The sequence below is a fragment of the Mercenaria mercenaria genome, chromosome 16 (genome assembly GCF_021730395.1).
Source record: "Mercenaria mercenaria strain notata chromosome 16, MADL_Memer_1, whole genome shotgun sequence".
Lineage (NCBI taxonomy): Eukaryota > Metazoa > Mollusca > Bivalvia > Venerida > Veneridae > Mercenaria > Mercenaria mercenaria.
The window spans coordinates 28,953,182-28,960,387 of record NC_069376.1 but is presented as its reverse complement, the minus strand read 5'-3'; positions in this window follow the sequence as shown (position 1 = coordinate 28,960,387).

Here is a 7,206-nt window from a genome sequence, read left to right as displayed (position 1 = left end):
ATGCTTTAAGGTCAAAATGATTTGACGTCATGTGCTGATTCTGAAAAAAAATCGTGATGGGTCAGAATCCCCCATAAGTAACCCACTAGCACAATATCTCGACTCGCATACAATTAGTTGGACTAGAATTAAAATAAAACCATAGAAGCTTTTGAATCACTAGTGACCCCAACTACTGTAAAATCATTTAATCTCGTGGGCATTAAATTTCGTGGTTTTAGTCAAAACGGCAGTTTCGTGGGGATATGAATTCGTGAATTTCAACTTTTGAACATAAAATGAATTGAAATTCTACTTGTTCGTTGGGACTAAATTTCGTGGATTGACTCAACCACGAAATCCACGAAAATTACTCCCCCACGAATATTAATGATTTCACAGTATACTAATTACTCGATTAAGTTGTCAGTTGTAATAAAACTTAAAGCAAAAAATCAAGTTGAATATTTGCAGCTTGGGAGAACTGCGATAACTGTTGAAAGCTTTTTTTATTTGGGTAAAGTAATATGTAAATCTCTCATATTTTATGAAATAGTGTTTTTTTAGTTTAATTTGCACATTGTTGTTGTTTGCATTGTCATTATTTTCATGAAATTTAAGATTTTTCAGCTTACCTAATTGTGGTACACAACGGGGGATGAAGTATACTTTCGATTTCTCTTGTGATAATAAATTACTAAAGACTTTAAAATCAAATAAATCATTTTAGTTTGTAGGTAACAAAACTATTAAATATCCTCTATCTAATATGTTCCTTCTGATATTCAATGGCTTTTAAGAGTTTATCTTTTCCCGTGTCCCGTTTACTATAGAATATAGGTCAAAAGTCCATGTTATACAGCTAACGCCGATAAAAGCTCTTATCATAACTGTGTGGCGATATTTTTTTTAAAGAATATTACTTCAGACTGTAGCATATATCAATTTACATATCGGCTTCCCTTGATTCCCCATCTTCCAAATGTCTTTCATAAGTAAATTTGAATGTTCCTTCATCGGACAAAATGCAGAACGCATGTTTGAAAATATCTACAGACATGGGAATAAAACTCGGAAGTTTTCCAGGCTGATAAACAAACGCATTCCTTAAAACAGGTTTATAAAAGGCAATATGTTCAGCTCTTCCTCTTTCTGACTATCAGTGGCTGTATGTTAATAGGTAAACTTCATTTTCGTAAAATAACTTTTTTTTACATAATATTATTTAAAATATGCTTTCTCTCGGATATATACTTTTACAAATAAAGTACTTTTCGCCTTATATTGTTCGAAGCTGTGAAATTATTTATCATGAAATAGCAATACAGAAGCCCTATAAAGATTAAATCTTAATAGACCGTTATTGCGACGGTGGTCTACCTCTTCAGCAAAAGTGTCTACGCAGTGGGCAGCAACACAGTATTGTGCATAATTACACAAGCTTACGGATGTAGAAAATGGCAACGATCTCTAAATTCCAATTAAGTTTCGTACGTTTTAGTCCAGCCAGGACCTTTTATACAGCTTATCTGACAATCTGATGGACAGCTGTATACATACGTCCTTGTAACGGAGGTGGATACTCGTACCATACCGGAGTGGATAGATCATGGTACGGGACTACATTATCCCCTTCATTAAGTATTGCGTTTGAATATTTTTATCAGCCATCAAAATATTCGTTTACGATACAATATATATCGCTTTTTTTATATTTTTAGACTCATTGTTTCATTCATAGGTATTCAAGTGTGATATTGGTCCTTTTTTTTCTCTCAATAAAACAAAGGTTATCAAAGCGGAGAGAAAATAAGTGACAAAAAAAATTAAGAAAAATAAAATGAATAAAAAAGTTTAAACCATCGTGGATTTGGGCTCCAGAATGCTAATCTCAAATGGTAACTGCTATAACAATGACGAAACTCATACTTCTCACTTTTTGTGATTTGTAAAATAAAACATATGTATTGTAGCTGATTTGTGACATTTCGTTATTTCCGTCTGCCACAGCGACACAACGACAGACGTTGTAATGGTGCCCCGCTGAACGTCGCCCCGCCAAACGTTGCTCCGCCGAACGTCACCCCGCCGAACGTCGTTTTGGGGCCCCGACAAACGTTTGCCCAACCGAACGTCGCCCCGACAAACGTTACCCCGTCAAACGTCCTTATGGCACCCCGACAAACGTCGTCCAACCAAACATCGCTCCGCAGAATGTCGTCGCGCCGAATATCTTAGTGAAAGATAGTCATTGGAAATCTTTAAATTAACGGCATATTTTGCTCAATGCTTGGTACATGAGCCGCGCCATGAGAAAACAAACATAGTGCGTTTGCGATAAGCATGGATTCAGACCAGCCTGCGCATCCGAGCAGTCTGGTCAGGATCCATGCTCTTCGCTAACAGTTTCTCAAATTGCAATAGGCTTTGAAAGCGAACAGCATGGAAATTGACGAGACTGCGCGGATGCGCAGGCTGGTCTGGATCCATTCTGGTCGCAGACGCACTATGTTGGTAGGAAGATAGAATAACTGCTCTATGCCCTTCACCGCGAAATGCTGTGATAAATAGAGAATATTTGTTTGTTTTTATGTAAGATGTAATTTTATTTCATCGAGTGAGCCGTTCGAAAAAAGTTCTCTTACAACTGACGAAGCCACTGGCGAGAACTATTTTCGAAGCTCTTGAGATGAAATAAAGTTCATCTTACACAAAACAACAAGCAAATGGTTTTTCTATTAATATACTTTTTCCGCGACAAAAAAGACAAAAATACTGACACTTTTCATTTTGTCCGATTTAATGTTCCCGCTGGTAGCCTCAAAAGCACAAGTTATCAAATACTATTGCACAAAGAACAAAGTGTGCCAAAAAATATATCCACAACATATATTTGTCAGGAATATTTTCTACCATGCATCAGGATTAAATCGCCTTTATGTTTAATATATGACAGTAAATTAGAGCTGTAAAATTTAAACCATCGCAGCGCAGCAATATCCATATGTCCATTGTTTCACTCATCGGTCTTTGCCAACAATAGTCCCGTGGGCTTCGGCAGACGTTAATACATAAAAACGTGTTATATCCCTATCTTTAAGAAAATAATAAAAATCATATTTAAATATTCTCTAAATGTTTAAATCTCAAGCTTTTCAGACTAAATCATTTAAGAAAACTTAATCTAGGAGTGAGGTTTTCAGTCTGTTTGTGATCTGACTAGTCTGTATAAGACAACTATACGATTTATTCTAGGTTCCCGTGTAGATTGGCAATTTCGTTTTTCTAAATTTTGGGAAAATGTCCTTGCATATAAGTAATTCGTCTGAATTAACTTCCAGACAAATAAGCAGACCGTATTTCATATTCTGTAAATACAAAGCAATACAAAATTAACGAATTAATACCCATCACAGACGTCTTATTTTGATACTCCTGGGAAACTTTAGAAATTATGTCTGGAATAAACAATTCAAACAACAAAGTAATCTTGACATTTTGTGACTACATTGTGCTTCTTTTGTTTATTCACTGTGATAGGACGTTTGTCTTATTGAACTCCTTTGGGAGGACCCGCAGCATATATAGATTGTCCCGATATACAACCCTGGAATTTGTAGTTTCCACCTGGTCCAGAAAAAGGGAGGTATTCGATGAGGGTTAACAGTGTCTACGCTGTACTTGTAAAAGAACATGAAACAAAGTCGATGGCTGTTTATTAGACTTGCCCTTTGAAATTAGTACGGAATAACTCTTACTATGATATCAAACGAAAAACATATTTATTGCTTACGTCATATTTCTGTCAGCTGACCTGAAAGACAGAAAGTAATTTCGCAATTTAAAAAATAATTTTCAATTTTATCGTCAAAGAATGTCCAAAATAATCTGACGAAAAGCTAATCATGTCATTGAGAGAAGCAATACACCTGCTTCAAACAAATCTACCTTTTTGTCGGTTTTGTATGCCATGTCTACTTTTTTTATAACCAGACGGTCGAGTTCCTGCGTTTATTTTTTGACAAATAAAGCAAGTAACAAGTGTATAATCATTACTGTGTTTTGATATATCTTTTCAAAAGAATATCACTTCTACAGCATATATCGATGTACATAACTGTGTCCCTCGATTATCCAGCTTCCAAAGGTCTTTCATAAGTAAACTACAATTTTCCTACATCGGACAAAATGCAGAACGGGTGATTGAAGGTGTATTGTCTACAGACATTGGAATAAAACTCGGAACTTCCAGATAATAGAACGCATTCACCAATTTGACTAAAGTAATTGATCTTCCAAACGAAGATCTGAGGATGACCCATTCACATTTATCTTTCTGTATATCTGGATTTCCGATATTGCTATTTTTATTTTCGCAAATCTATTTTTATTTGAACCAATCAGACGACTCGTTTCAACAAGCACGTGGCTGAACCATCAAAATAGCGTCGAATGTCAAAGGGTGAGAAAAATATGCAGTCAGTACGGGGCACGAATCTGGCACCCCTCGCTTACAGGGCGAGTGCTCCACCGACTAAGCTAACCGGCAGCCTGACACCTAACGTGACCAAGTCCGTACCGTGAAATATGATTCCTCTCAAAACACGAGGGCGCAGTCATTATGCGGTCGTCATAAGAATTGTAAACATGAAAAACCCAGGCTAAATATAGATTTTTTAAACTTCTTCTTTCACTTTCAAAATGATGAAAGCAAGGCTCTGATTTGCTAGCGGAAGGGTAGTCAGAACGAGGCTATCAATAGCACGACTTCAGATCCAAAGCGTAGCGTTAATTTCATCAAACTTTATTTGTTGTCTGTTTCTTTTGTTGCTGGATAATTGCAGATGTACTTTAGTTAAATTGACGCATTCCCTAAACAGGTTCCTAAAATGCAATATGTTCAGTCATACCTCTTTTTGACTGCCAGTTCATGTATGTTAATAGATAAACTTCATTTTCGTAAAAAAGGGAAATACAAACTTCAGATTTTTTATATCTGAAATGTGGTTTCTTTCAGATATATACTTTTGCAAATATAGCATTTTTCGCATTGTATAGTTCGAGGCTGTGAAATTGTTACTTGCTATTGGTTGAATTTTTAATGTTTTTTATCCTGTAAGGGATGTGTTACAAAAAGCGTGAGACGCATAGGTAAAACGATGATTATTAGGAATAACTTGATAAAGGAATAAAGTAATCTCATGAATCGGTTATTCTAACGGGTGTTTCTCATTACAGAGCTGTTGCAGCCGCTCTGCGCATGCCTGGAATGATTATCAATAGGAGCGCACGGCAAAATTACGCAATTTTTTGCATGTCCGCACGCATTTAGTGTATAATATATGCGTAATATACTGACTAAAGGTTAGAGTTAGTATCACCATGGTTACGAAATATATACATCAAATTTAGTTAATCCGGTATCTACCGGAGTCTGTAATATATCACGGGCGCACCAGCTCTGTTTTTAGTCACAGCCTATTCTAACAGATATCTATCCGCCACTCAGATTCTTAATTTGTGCGAGTTGCAACCAAAGCATACGGAATTGATTTGATTTTAACCCTACTAATGCTGGACACGATTTCTTCTGCCTATGCGACCAGTGCAGATACAGATCAGCCTGCACATCCGTACAGTCTGATCAGGGTCTGCACTGTTCGCCATTCAGTCGGTATCTTTTTTAGTAAGCACCCCTTTTAACAGTTAATGGTACCGTCCGTATTGAAAGGTGGACAAGTTCATTATAGAAATTATAGAAATTTAGCAGGTTTAGGGTTAAATCCAGCTGAATAGAGAAGCATGCAAATAACTTCATATCGCAGTTGATAATCGCAAAGCCTTAATTAAACTTTGAAATGATAAATAATGTTAGAATGCAAACAACTAATAATCGTTTCAAGTTTGAGTTTGAAGCATAAAACATAAAAGCCTGGCCTGCTAGCGTATTTAAAAATAAAACTAAAAAAATGTTTCATATAAAAATATCAATTTAAAAATATTTCAAAAATTTGAAATTTTACCATGGGCAAAATAATTTGGCTGAAAAAAGTCTAATGCATTTCTTTTTTCTCAAATTAAACGGGCTAAAAGAAAATAATCTCCGTTAGTGGAATTTACGGCATTTTATAGATTTCTTTACATTAGAATGTCGCATTTTATCTAGTGTGTATAATGAAGGCTATACTTTAATATGATATAAAAAATTTCAGTAGACAATAATGCTGTAAACATTCTTCGATGCATCCATTTATAGAGGCCCTATAAAGATCGAATCTTAATGCGACGGTGTCTGCTCATGGCGGTCTTCTTCATCAGCAAAAGTGTCCACTCAGCATACACGATAGTAATGCGCATAATTCCATAAACTGTGAGCTTTAAAGGTCTTGAATTCTTTCGAAAGATGGCCATTTCATGCAATACGTTTCCGAAATTCAAGGCATATATTTCAGTAAATTGATAATCGCCTTGTACAATAATATAGTTACATGTTTTATACGCTATTTAATTTCATGTGGAACAATACTCTATTCAGATGATGATTTTTAAAATTTCAAATATCCATCAAAATGTTAAAGACATCTGTCCATCATGCTCCAGTAACTCTGTTATGCCACTAAAAATCATTGAACATCACCTATATGTACTGCACAATTAGAAACATGTTTTAAAATACCCTGTCTGATCATGCCTCCTAACCCATTTCATGACGGTCAGGTGAGAACAGCATATACGACGTGCAATTTCAAGACATGAAAGTTCGGCGTCAACCATGTCAATGGCCTGATGGCGTTGATCGTGCCTTAAAAGTGGCATTCTTAACAAGGATATTCTGGATTTTTTAACGTATTTCTTTTAGTCTGTCGACTAACTTTCAAGTGCGATGAATGATTTGCGATAGAATTTTCGTACATGTCGACATTGCTGGAAAAAGTCATTTTGCACGTGCAGCCCGTGCCTCAAATGGAGTTAGTCGAATTTGACAAATCTTTACACCAGTGACGTCTCAGTTGCGTCAAAAATGTAGTCGTGTTATGCTTTTAACACAGTCCAGTGCGATTTTTAAAATATAACGGCCATTAGGGTGGTAACTTTTCAGTGACGCTGAGTATACAAATGACCCAGGTAAGACATTCTACTTCATAAGAAAACCACAAAAAAATATATTAGAAACGTCTACGCTGACTATTTTTTCATGTTTCTTTACATCACAAAGTGCAACAGCAG